General features: G+C 46.8%; 1 protein-coding gene across 1 annotated transcript in view; it reads left to right on the forward strand.

The window, feature by feature from the left end:
* The first annotated feature begins 3,614 nt into the window (after positions 1-3,614).
* The window catches only part of GNG12 (G protein subunit gamma 12), a 207,463-nt gene continuing 197,043 nt past the window's right edge, over positions 3,615-14,034 (forward strand). The window contains exon 1 of the mRNA XM_077450507.1: positions 3,615-3,748. The gene's annotated coding sequence lies outside the window, so the exon portion shown is untranslated. The remainder of the gene's footprint in view (positions 3,749-14,034) is intronic.

Consider the following 14,034-nt stretch of genomic DNA (forward strand, 5'->3'; position numbering starts at 1 on the left):
ATATATATATATATATATATACTGCGGCAGGGTGGCCCTTCAGCGCGATTCATGACTTACATAATTGCACGACCGCACAATTGTCAGGAAGGGGGTAAATCTTCCAGGGCTGAAGTGTTTAACCACTTAAGGACCGTCGTATTGCCAATGTACGTCATTACAATGGCACAGGCAGGCACAAGCACGTACATGTACGTGCCTGCCTTCCAGCGGGTGGGGGGTCCGATAGGACCCCCTCCCGCTGGATACGGCGGTCCGGTTCGCTGCAGGAGCGATCCGTGATGAGGGGATGGGCGTTGGTTTCTGGCCATCCCCTCTCGATCGCTCCTGGCCAATGAGAAGCTTCCTCCCACTGTGTATTGTATACACAGGAAGGAGGAAGTGATGTCATTCTCCTTGAGGCGGTCTTTTTGACCGGACTACGAGGAGAAGACAAAAAGTAAGTGTGCATCAACACTACACTGACATGTAGGTACACACAGGCACACAAACCCCCCCGATCCCCCCCCGATCCCCCCCGCCCCCCTCCCCCCCCAGTCACAGTGTCACTGATTGCAGTGATCATTTATTTACTGATCACTGCATTCAGTGTCAGTTGTAAAAGTAAAAACTGTCAGGGCAGTTAGTGTTAGGTCCAGGGTAGCCCCCTATCACCCCCCAATAAAGGTTTAACCCCCTGATTGCCCCTAGAGTTAACCCTTTCACCCCCTTTTGCCAGTGTCACTAAGCGATCATTTTTCTGATCGCTGCATTAGTGTCGCTATTGTCGCTAGGTAGCTAGTTATTTTTTTAGGTTCACCGCCAGGTTTTTTTAGCGCTAGGTACCCCGATATACTACCCAATAATGGTTTTAACCCCCTGATTGCCCCTAGTTAACCCTTTCACCCCCTTTTGCCAGTGTCACTAAGTGATCATTTTTCTGATCGCTGCATTAGTGTCGCTAGGTAGCTAGTTATTTTTTTAGGTTCACCGCCAGGTTTTTATAGCGCTAGGTACCCCCATATACTACTCAATAATGGTTTTAGCCCCCTGATTGCCCCTAGTTAACCCTTTCACCAGCGATCACAGTATAAGTGTCACTGGTGACGCTGGTTAGCCAGTTAGTTATTTAGGTTCCCCGTCAGGTTTTTATATAGCGCCAGGGACCCCCATATACTACCTAATAAAAATTTGAACCCCCTGATTGCCCCTAGTTAACCCTTTCACCAGTGACCCGTATAAGTCTGGTTAGTTTGCTTTTTATAGCATCAGGGCACCCACCATTTATTACCCAATAAAGGTTTAACCCCCTGATCACCCGGCGGGTGATATCAATTAGGTTTTAGGGTCAGGATCTGCGTCGCCCCAGGCAGCGCTAGATTAGTGCCAGTACCGCTAACACCCACACGCAAAGCATAAACCTCCCGTAGTGGTATAGAATCTGAACAGATCAATATCTGATCTGATCAGATCTATACTAGCGTCCCCAGCAGTTTAGGGTTCCAAAAAAACGCATTGTTAGCGGGATCAGCCCAGATACCTGCTGGCACCTGCGTTTTGCCCCTCTGCCCAGCCCACCCAAGTGCAGTATCGATCGATCACTGTCACTTACAAAACACTAAACACATAACTGCAGCGATCGCAGAGTCAGGCCTGATCCCTGCGATCGCTAAGTTTTTTTTGGTAGCATTTTATATTTAAATCCGGAAGGCAGTTCTTGGTTTTCGGGGTCCCGTACATGGCTAGGCTCCCAAAAAGTCCCCCACATGTGGTATCCCCGTTCTCGGGAGAAGCAGCAGAATTTATTTTGGGGTGTAATTTGACTTATGCCCATAGAATGTGTGAGCAATATATCATTTAGTGACAACTTTGTGCAAAAAAAAAAAATTTTTTTTTAATTCCTGCAACTTGTGGCAAAATATAAAATATTTCATGGACTCAACATGCCTCTCAGTAAATAGCTTGGGGTGTCTACTTTCCAAAATGGGGTCACCCGCAGCTAGACTCCCAAAAAGTCCCACATATGTGGTGTCCTCGTACTCAGGAGAAGCAGCAGAATATATTTTGGGGTGCAATTCCACATATAACTATGGCATGTGTGAGCAATATATCATTTAGTGACAACTTTTTGTAAACTTTTTTTTTTTTTTGTGTCATTATTCAATCACTTGGGACAAAAAAAAAATATTCAATGGGCTCAACATGCCTCTCCACAACTTCCTTGGGGTGTCTTCTTTCCAAAATGGGGTCATTTGGGGGGTTTTGTGTTATTTTGGCATTTTATGGCCTTCAAAACTGTGATAGGTAGTGAGGAGTGAAATCAAAAATTTGCACCCTTAGAAATCCTGAAGGCAGTGATTGGTTTTGGGGGTGCCGTACGTGGCTAGACTCCCAAAAAGTCCCACATATGTGGTATCCCCGTACTCAGGAGAAGCAGCAGAATATATTTTGGGGTGCAATTCCACATATGACTATGGCATGTGTGAGAAATATATCATTTAGTGACAACTTTTTGTAAACTTTTTTTTTTTTTGTGTCATTATTCAATCATAAAAAAAATATCCAATGGGCTCAACATGCCTCTCCACAACTTCCTTGAGGTGTCTACTTTCCAAAATGGGGTCATTTGGGGGGGGGGGGGGTTGTACTGCCCTGCCATTTTAGCACCTCAAGAAATGAGATAGGCAGTCGTAAATTAAAAGCTGTGTAAATTCCAGAAAATGTACTCTAGTTTGTAGACGCTATAACTTTTGCGCAAACCAATAAATATACGCTTATTGACATTTTTTTTTACTAAAGACATGTGGCTGAATAAATTTTGCCCTAAATGTATGACTAAAATTTAGTTTATTCGATTTTTCTTATAACAAAAAGTAGAAAATATCATTTTTTCTCAAAATTTTCGGTCTTTTTCCATTTATTTCGCAAAAAATAAAAATCGCAGAGGCAATCAAATACCATCAAAAGAAAGCTCTATTTGTGGGAAGAAAAGGACGCAAATTTCGTTTGGGTGCAACATTGCATGACCGCGCAATTAACAGTTAAAGCAGCGCAGTGCGAAATTGTAAAAAGACCTCTGGTCCTTAGGGTGTTTATTGGTCCGGGGCTGAAGTGGAGTGTACAGCTGTACAACAAAAAATTGCAACTAGTGCCACCATTTTATTCTCCAGGGTCTCCTCTTTCTGAAGACATATAATTATTTGGGGGGGGTGTTTGAGGTGATTTCCATGACAACATGCTGATTATAATGTGTGCAATAAAGATATAATAATGTAAGGATATGAGTACAATGAGTGTGTGGCAGCAACTTGACTTTTCCTCTTTTTTTTCTCCCCAGCAGATAAGTCTTTTATTTATTACTTCACTCTGTTTTATTTCTCTGCCAGTCATCTCCTCAGCTCCTCCTCCCGCCTTTTTTCTCCTCGGCTCCTCCTCCCGCCTTTTTTTCTCCTCAGCTCCATTAGTCTTAGCCCCTCCCTCCACTTCCTCACTTCCCGTCTCCTCCAATAGCTACACCTCTTCTCTTAGGTCGCCCCTCCCATCTCCGCCTCTTTTCCCCCATTTGGTCACGCCCAGTGAGGCTGAAGACGGAGGAGGTAGGCGTGACCCGGGAGGCTCCGTCTGACGTCACGATTCTTCCCAGCATTCCCGAGCATTCACTGCCTTAGCAACCGAGGAGTGAGAGCGAGGCGCGGCCGGGTGAGAGGTCAGCGGAGAGACACCGAGCCAGGCAGCAGGCGGCGGCTCGGAGTCACCGGGAGAAGCTGAGGTGAGGAGGGGAGTGCCGGGAAGGGAGGGATCTCACCGGTGTTTAGTGTGTGTGTGTCAGTGTCAGTCAGTGGATCTAATTCTCCCCACTCCCCTCCTTCTTTCCCCGTCACTGAGAGGATCACCTGTGTGATCCCACCCTGGAGCTCAAAACCCCTCACCTGTGTGACCCCCCCCCGAGCTCCGAATTCCCCCCCCCCCTCACCTGTGTGACCCCCCGAGCTCCGAATTCCCCCCCCCCCCCACCTGTGACCCCCCGAGCTCTGATTTTTTTTTTTTTATCCCCCTCACCTGTGTGTCCCCTGGAGCTCCGATCCCCCTCACCTGTGTGACTTCTTCTGTCACTAAAGCGACCCCTCCCCAGATAGATCTCTCTATACCTGTGGCCCTACAGATCATCTGTGGATCTTCTCTGAGTGTGTCACTACATAGATCACTTCATAGATACATTCTGTATTACATATCCTCAATAAATCCCCCTCTGTGGGCCTGTCACTGTACGCATCCCCGATAAATCCCCTCTGTGGGCCTGTCACTGTACGCATCCCCGATAAATCCCCTCTGTGGGCCTGTCACTGTAGGGATCACCGGATAGATCTCCTCTGTGTGCCTGTCACTATATAGATCACCTATAACTCCTCTGTGTGCCTGTCACTACGTGGATCCACTCCTGTGGTTTTCAGTGTAGGGATCACCTGATCAATTGTCCATTACTAATAGGATTACCTGATAGTCTGTGTGCCTCTCACTAATGTCATCACCTGTGAGAGCCCCTCGGAGTGCCTGTCACTATACAGCTTCCCTAATAGATGTACACTGGGTACCTGTCAATATATGGGTCCCCAGATAGATTCTCTTTGTGTGCCTGTCATTGTAGGGATCACCGGGTAGACCCCCTCTGTGTGCCTGTCACTATATAGATTTGCTAATAGAAGCACACTGGGTGCCTGTCACTATATGGATCCCCAGATACTGTGTGCCTGTCATTGTAGGGATCACCGGATAGACCCCCTCTGTGTGCCTGTCATTGTAGGGATCACCGGATAGACCCACTCTGTGTGCCTGTCATTGTAGTAATCACCGGATAGACCCCCTCTGTGTGCCTGTCATTGTAGGGATCACCGGATAGACCCCCTCTGTGTGCCTGTCATTGTAGGGATCACCGGATAGACCCCCTCTGTGTGCCTGCCCATTGTAGGGATCACCGGATAGACCCCCTCTGTGTGCCTGTCCATTGTAGGGATCACCGGATAGACCCCCTCTGTGTGCCTGTCCATTGTAGGGATCACCGGATAGACCCCCTCTGTGTGCCTGTCCATTGTAGGGATCACCGGATAGACCCCCTCTGTGTGCCTGTCATTGTAGGGATCACCGGATAGACCCCCTCTGTGTGCCTGTCATTGTAGGGATCACCGGATAGACCCCCTCTGTGTGCCTGTCATTGTAGGGATCACCGGATAGACCCCCTCTGTGTGCCTGTCATTTGTAGGGATCACCGGATAGACCCCCTCTGTGTGCCTGTCATTTGTAGGGATCACCGGATAGACCCCCTCTGTGTGCCTGTCATTTGTAGGGATCACCGGATAGACCCCCTCTGTGTGCCTGTCATTTGTAGGGATCACCGGATAGACCCCCTCTGTGTGCCTGTCATTTGTAGGGATCACCGGATAGACCCCCTCTGTGTGCCTGTCATTTGTAGGGATCACCGGATAGACCCCCTCTGTGTGCCTGTCATTTGTAGGGATCACCGGATAGACCCCCTCTGTGTGCCTGTCATTTGTAGGGATCACCGGATAGACCCCCTCTGTGTGCCTGTCATTTGTAGGGATCACCGGATAGACCCCCTCTGTGTGCCTGTCATTTGTAGGGATCACCGGATAGACCCCCTCTGTGTGCCTGTCATTTGTAGGGATCACCGGATAGACCCCCTCTGTGTGCCTGTCATTTGTAGGGATCACCGGATAGACCCCCTCTGTGTGCCTGTCATTTGTAGGGATCACCGGATAGACCCCCTCTGTGTGCCTGTCATTTGTAGGGATCACCGGATAGACCCCCTCTGTGTGCCTGTCATTTGTAGGGATCACCGGATAGACCCCCTCTGTGTGCCTGTCATTTGTAGGGATCACCGGATAGACCCCCTCTGTGTGCCTGTCATTTGTAGGGATCACCGGATAGACCCCCTCTGTGTGCCTGTCATTTGTAGGGATCACCGGATAGACCCCCTCTGTGTGCCTGTCATTTGTAGGGATCACCGGATAGACCCCCTCTGTGTGCCTGTCATTTGTAGGGATCACCGGATAGACCCCCTCTGTGTGCCTGTCATTTGTAGGGATCACCGGATAGACCCCCTCTGTGTGCCTGTCATTTGTAGGGATCACCGGATAGACCCCCTCTGTGTGCCTGTCATTTGTAGGGATCACCGGATAGACCCCCTCTGTGTGCCTGTCATTTGTAGGGATCACCGGATAGACCCCCTCTGTGTGCCTGTCATTTGTAGGGATCACCGGATAGACCCCCTCTGTGTGCCTGTCATTTGTAGGGATCACCGGATAGACCCCCTCTGTGTGCCTGTCATTTGTAGGGATCACCGGATAGACCCCCTCTGTGTGCCTGTCATTTGTAGGGATCACCGGATAGACCCCCTCTGTGTGCCTGTCATTTGTAGGGATCACCGGATAGACCCCCTCTGTGTGCCTGTCATTTGTAGGGATCACCGGATAGACCCCCTCTGTGTGCCTGTCATTTGTAGGGATCACCGGATAGACCCCCTCTGTGTGCCTGTCATTTGTAGGGATCACCGGATAGACCCCCTCTGTGTGCCTGTCATTTGTAGGGATCACCGGATAGACCCCCTCTGTGTGCCTGTCATTTGTAGGGATCACCGGATAGACCCCCTCTGTGTGCCTCTCATTTGTAGGGATCCCCTTCTAGACGCACACTGTGGGGGTGATTCACTAAAACTGGTGCAGAGGTGCACAGTAACCAATTGGCTTCTAATGTCAGCTTGTTTAATAAAGCTTTTTAGGGATCACCTCACAGATCCCTTCTGTGTGCTTGTCGCTATAGGGATTCCCCCTATGAATCTGTTGCTAACAGGATCCCCTGATAGATCTCCTCTGAGTGTCTGTAGCTGGAGATCACCCGACAGATCTTTTCTGTGTGTCTAGAACTAGAGGATTCACCTGACAGATCTTCTCTTTGCACCCCTGAAATTCTTGTGTATATGATCTGCTGGAGTTCTCTTGTCTTCATGGATCAACTGTAAGTGTTGTTGGATTCCCCCTTGTGCATTTATAGCAGACGGGGTTCTCTGCAGATCTTTTTTGGCCCCTCTGTGGGTGCCTGATACGTAAACATTACACTGTAGATCCCCCTCCTTCCCTTACAGATAGCACCTGGATGATTACCTGCATTAGCCTCAAGGTTTTATGTTTTGTACAAAACACCCCCCCCCCCCCCCCCACATAAGCCACTTGCTCCCTGGCACATACACCTGTGTGCCTGCCAGTTTCCGGCACAGTAATGATCTTCAGATGTATTGATCACTGACCGGATCACCTGTAGATGCAGCCTTGTGTGTTGGTCACTGAAAGGATCTCCCTTTTGTAAGCTCTTGGTCGGCCCTATCACTTTGTCTCGGCTATAATCCAGTCCTGGAGATCCCTATGTTTTCCTAATAGTGTGACTGTCAGCGAGGGGATCAAGTTTGATATGACCTTGTGTACGAATACATAGGAGATCAACACGTGACACAGATACAACCGATGATGGTCACAGTGGATCGACAAATTGATCCCACCACTGAGAGTTATATGTGCCACTGATGGTCACTAGATCTCGGCTAACTCATTTAGTACTTGTATGGACCTTTTTATCTTCCCCTGGTATATGTGATACCCGTAGGAGACGTAAGATTTCATCCGTATACTTATGTGATCAGGATGTGTTCTCTATGTGGCTTTGTCTACTTCTTTGTATGTGACGCATGGTCATCTCTTCTTGTATTCCTCTGAATTGGTTACTTTCATTTATTTTTGTCATATAAATATTTGAAGCAATATTAAAACATTTACTTTAAGTATTTCACATGTTTATACAATCCTTTACAATGAATGCCGCTTCTTTCTGGGGTGGCTCCTTTTTCCAGAGAGTCCTACTAGAGCCCCCCTTTCTTGCACGCTCCCCTGATCGGCACGCGGGGCGATGTGCTATGCTGACAGGCAGCCAGAGATGGAGAAAAAAAATACAAAAAACTTGCCTCTCCTCCTGAGGAAACGACTGACAGGCAGGGTCTTTAGATCAGCCAAACTTTCTGAAACTGCGCACTGGGGCAAGACACAATGAGAAATGTAGTTTCCATGAATGTATTGTAGCGATTAGAAATTGTTATTGGGTCGCTCTCCCTGACCAGAAGTTCGGGAAAACTGTGGACAGGAAGACGAACGAAGGATGCCGTTACAGAATGGCAAGAAATCTTTTACTGTATTGCACAGATTAATACGGCTGTGTTTAAAAATGGGGTTTTAGTACTTCTGCAATATAAAATGTGTGTCGGTGATCTCACATCTGTCACATTGATTACCAGTTTGTGGCTCTCCTTCAGCCTCCACATCCATCACTTGCAGAATCGTGCTATTAGATCCTGCTGTGTCTGTCACTAACTGGATTCCTGGTGTTTAGAACGAGATCCTTCCATGTATGGCTTTCACTTTAGTATGTTATTGGATTATTCTTGCGTCGCACTAATTCCATCTTTTTTTTTTTTTTTTTTGGTACATTTATTGTATTACGTTCCCACATTACCCGTATAACTGGAGCTGTAAATCCTGGATCATCTCTAGGACTTGATTTATTTTAGCAACTGACAGTCTGTCATTTCAGCGGTGACAGCTTTTACAGAGCTCTAGTGTTACTGGGATCCAGTTTATGCAGGGGCGGCTTTATGAAGCTCTGGTGTTACTGGGATCTGGTTGTGGCAGGTGCGGCTTTACAGAGCTCTGCTGTTACTGGGATCTGTGGTAGGGGTGGCTTTATGAAACTAGTGTAAAGCCCCATACGCAACAACTATTAGATTTTCTGCAGATTTTTGTCTTCGGATTTACCAAAACCATTTAGTCCAAGGGCATGCCTGATTGCATACAAATTGAAACGCCTAAAGGTTTGACCTCATATTATATGGTTTTGGTAAATCTGAAGATAAAAATCTGCAGAAAATCTAATCGTGTGTATGGGGTCTAACTTGGATCTGGTTGTGGCAGGAGTGGCTTTATGAAGCCCTAGTGTTACTGGGATCCAGTTGTTGCAGGGACGGCTTTACGGAGCTCTGGTGTTACTGGGATCTGTGGCAGGGGGGTGGCTTTATAAAGCTCTGGTGTTTCTCAGATCTGGTTGCGGCAGGGACTGCTTTATGAAGCTCTGATGTTACTGGAATCTGGTTGTGGTAGGGGCGTCTTTACAAAGCTTTAGTGTTACTGGGATCTGAATGTGGCAGGGATGGCTTTACGAAGCTCTGGTTTTACTGGGATCTGGTTGTGGCAGGGATGACTTTACGAAGCTCTGGTTGTGGCAGGGATGACTTTCTGATGCTCTAGTGTTTCTCTGATCTAGTTGTGGTAGGGGTGGCTTTACAAAGCTCTGGTGTTGCTGGGATCCATTTGTGACAGGGGTGGCTATATATAGCTCTGGTGTTACTGGGATCTGGTTGTGGCTTTATGAAGCTCTGGTTGTGTCAGGGGTGGCTTTATGAAGCTCTTGTGTTTCTCTGATCTGGTTGTGGCAGGGGTGGCTTTATGAAGTGCTGGCTCGGATCCGCTTGTGGCATGGCTGGCTTTATGAAGTTTTTAGTGTTACTTGGATCCAGTTATGGCAGGGGTGGCTTTTATTAAGCTCTGGTGTTACTGGGATCTGATCACACTCTCCCTGGTGTGTTAGATCTACTCCAACGCTTGTTAGGGATTTATTGTCTTGGCAGCAGATCTAAGGTACCTGCCACCTGTGCAGGCCTGTAGCAGGCTGTGTCATCACTGTACTTGCTGGTTAGAACTGTTATTGTGTGCTGTGGCTACATCCAGTGTTCAAGCCCAGATGACTGGGGACATTTTTGGCCCTTGAAATGCTTTGGATGCCTTTTTTGCTATCCTATTGTTTACTAGCAGAAACCATGAGAGATTTTGGAATCCTAAGATGTTTATTTGGCACTCTTATTGGCTCAACTGCATATGGACCTATCAATTTGGATGACCTCTACTACTGGCAGGGAGGCATCGTTTCATTGATTTTATGTACCCAAGCCATTAGGCTCAAATAGCAACTTTTTCTTTTCTGTTGGCTGCTGATCTGTCTAGAGCCTCCTTTCTACCTTTCTCTAGTCATCTTTAGTTAAGGATTTATTGTCCTGGCAGCAGATCCAAGGTACCTGCCACCTGTGTAAGCCTCTAGCAGGCTGTGTTGTCATCACTGTGCGTGCCTCTTGCTAGTTGGAGCTGTCATTGTCTGTTATTGTCATCCAGTGTTTGTATACTGTGGGGGATATATTGGGGTATTTTGCAGGCTTGGGTTGTCTGTATCTAACTCGCATTGTACCTAAATTGAAATGGCGTGATTGTCAGCTTTGCTTGGCTGGCACTGAAAGGGTGAACGCCTTCTTTGTGATAGACTGAACGCAAGCAGATACTTGTTCGTCTAGGATCTCATCACTTGTAGTCTTTAATTAATTAGTACAAACTTTGGTCTGTCACCCAGCCCTTTCGGTTTGTTTTCTACATATGCTGGCAAACTTCATTTTATTTTATTTTTTTCTGTTTGCCTTTCTGTGTTTTGTACATTTTTTTTTTTTTTGATGTTTTTGGCATATAATATCTGATTATTGCTCTCAGAGCCTAAAAAATCTAAATGTGCTTATATTCCCAACTCTGGGGACTTTATGGGGAGGTCTTGTTCAACCATCGCGTGCTTTTTATTAATTTTACCAATATGGTAACTGTACCAGAAGGAGTTTGATGCTTTGGCCTGGCTTCATAATAGCTGTGATTGGTGAGACATAAGTAGGTAGGGAGGTCTCGCATCTGGAACTCCCATGAGACATAAGAAGCCAAAGGGTGATTCAGCTAACGTCACCACAAGGGAAATTTTTGGTTACTTGCACACTATACTGATGTATGAACTTTAGACATTCCTGGCAGAAATAGTACATGTGCGTATGCGTACACACCTAAAAATTCTTCTAGCTTTATTTAATTCAAGGGAATATGGCGTATGCATGTATTTGTAGACTGCTGTATTTTTGTTATACTTATCTATACGCAGCTCATGTTTACAAGCCTGAAAACAGTGGTCTGCATTTACATCAGTAAAGAAAAAAACGCATTTTTAGGCAGCAGTGTGCAGGATGCCTTAGACCCACTTTCACACAAAGGGGCCAATCGGGTCCAACGTGTGTGTGTTGTGTATTTTATTTTATTATTATTTTTTATTTTTTTGCGGATGTTTAACAGACCCTCCATTATCCCCTATGGACTTTTTTTTTTTTTTTTTTGCCCGCCTACTTCCAATCTGATCTGGTCCACTAAAAGAAATGGAAGTGGACCTGCCCCCCTGTCTAGGCAGAATGGAGCACATCCTTGCGCTCATAGAGCAGAGCGAGCTCTGTCCTTGTCTACTTTGCATAAACTGAGCATATGTGGACCTGTCATCCGCCTGCTTGAGTCTGCAGCGGATCAGCGGACGGGGCCTGCTTTGCGTAAAAGGGGCCTTAAGCCTAGTGCACATGGGCTGAACGTTGAGCGGCATTGGCTGGTTCAAAAGAAACCGGCCCACATTCGGCCCGTGTGTACGGCAGCTGGTCCGACAGAAGCCGTCCGAATGTCCAGCTTGTCAAAGGATCATAACTGAAAAAGGTCTGACGATCGGCGCTCTGACCAGAATGTTATGCGGGGGGTGGGGGCGTCTCCCTGTCAGAACACCATAGCGTAGCAGGGTATGTAGGTTATGAGTAAACTGGTTGTCTTCTTCTTCTCCTTCTCCTTCTCCTCCTTCTCCTCCTTCTCCTCCTTCTCCTCCTTCTCCTCCTTCTCCTTCTCCTCCTTCTCCTTCTCCTTCTCCTTCTCCTTCTCCTTCTCCTTCTCCTTCTCCTTCTCCTTCTCCTCCTTCTTCTCCTTCTCCTTCTCCTTCTCCTTCTCCTTCTCCTTCTCCTTCTCCTTCTCCTTCTCCTTCTTCTCCTTCTCCTTCTCCTTCTCCTTCTCCTTCTCCTTCTCCTTCTCCTTCTCCTTCTCCTTCTCCTTCTCCTTCTCCTTCTCCTTCTCCTTCTTCTCCTTCTCCTTCTCCTTCTCCTTCTCCTTCTCCTTCTCCTTCTCCTTCTCCTTCTCCTTCTCCTTCTCCTTCTCCTTCTCCTTCTCCTTCTCCTTCTCCTTCTCCTTCTCCTTCTCCTTCTCCTTCTCCTTCTCCTTCTCCTTCTCCTTCTCCTTCTCCTTCTCCTTCTCCTTCTCCTTCTCCTTCTCCTTCTCCTTCTCCTTCTCCTTCTCCTTCTCCTTCTCCTTCTCCTTCTCCTTCTCCTTCTCCTTCTCCTTCTCCTTCTCCTTCTCCTTCTCCTTCTCCTTCTCCTTCTCCTTCTCCTTCTCCTTCTCCTTCTCCTTCTCCTTCTCCTTCTCCTTCTCCTTCTCCTTCTCCTTCTCCTTCTCCTTCTCCTTCTCCTTCTCCTTCTCCTTCTCCTTCTCCTTCTCCTTCTCCTCCTGTCACAGATGTAGAACCGGTTTCCTTTCTCTTGTTAGGATTTCTAGGTAGTGGAGACAGGGTCAGGATGGCAGCCTCACATCCTGCACCTTTTAAGAACCACGTTCACTATGGTAGCTCCCATATATTTGTTATAAGGTGCCTATAGAAGGAGCCAGGTTGGGTGAATAAGGTGGATGGGGCATCACTTGAAAGACTTGTCCTCTTTTGGTCGGTTATCAAAAGTTTTGGGATTCATTTTTCTGCAAGTGTTCTCATTACCAAGCCCTTGTGGATAATGGCACCAACTCTCCAACGTGATATTCCCAGATATGTAGCAATACTTTTGGCTGATATTCAGCGGTCCTCCATGATCATGTCATGGGTGGCTTTCACATTTGAAGGCACAGAAACAAGGTTTTCATTTGGGTTTCTCACTTTCGGCACTGACTTGGCCAGTTTTAAAATTGACAACCCAACGTTTAGCAGTTGCATAGGACTGGCCACTGTCACCCAAAGTTTGTGACATTTCATCATGGATTCGCTTCGCACCTTGCCCTGGAGAAACAGGAACTTGATTATGGTCCTATGCTCTTCCACACTGAATGTTTCAGGAGGTGCTGCCATGGTCACTTTGGACCTGAAAAAGAAAGATGTTAAAATCATAGGTAGTTGATTTTTTGCACCACTGAATATAGACAAATTGGCCAGTACACCAATGCAATTTACAGCTTCCTCGCTCAGTTTTTTTTTTTTCTGGATAAGGCTCAATGCTTAACACCTCCTTGTATATTGCTACAAATTTTGGGTAGACTTGTGCTGGGGTCTTGGAGGAGACACTTTGGTGCCCAACCTGCAGCCCGAGGACCACGTGTGACCCTGTAGTGTTGGAAGTGCTTTGTGAGGGCCCCAGCAGTCAGTAGTAGGAGCAGTAATTTGTAAAAGGGTCTTTTAATAACAGTAATCTGTAGCAGTTTCAGGTGGCATGTCCCCTCCTACAGAATGACTTCATTCTCCTGTAGAATAACCATTTCCTATAGTAAAACTTTTGGTTTTTGGCAGTTTTCTGTAGCATCAAATATTATATGCGGCCTGTTTATAGACCTCAGGGGCTGCATTTGAGCCTATGAAGTTGCCACCCACTGCAATAGGATCATATTCTAGTCAGTCGAATCCTTGGTGTGCAGTGTTCCTTGACATAACCTGTATTGTCATGTAGGCTACTAGTTCTTTAGGGACACCAGAGGATACTGTTATGTGGTCACTGTAAAGTCCATTTTCCTGCATCCCTCTAGACGGCCTTGCTGACTGATTTCAGTGGCAAAGAGCAGTAAGACGGGTTTCAAAACCTTTGCCTGATCTCTGTAGTTTCTGCTTTTGATGTCCAAGCCCATAGTGTCTTTCTGCTCACCCCCCCTTCTCCATAGACATAAATGTGTATGTTTTGCCAGACCAGTCTTACATGTTTATGTAACAGAATGCTGAGAATCAAGCTTCAGGTTTTCAAAATGATCCCTGTATGACTGGCTGACGTACAGGTCTGTAGAAAGCTTCAAGGGGTTGTAAAGGCGGAAGTTTTTA

This window comes from Lithobates pipiens, unplaced genomic scaffold, assembly GCF_037356315.1.
Source record: "Lithobates pipiens isolate NorthernLeopardFrog02 unplaced genomic scaffold, aLitPip1_a1.2 Scaffold_23, whole genome shotgun sequence".
NCBI lineage: Eukaryota > Metazoa > Chordata > Amphibia > Anura > Ranidae > Lithobates > Lithobates pipiens.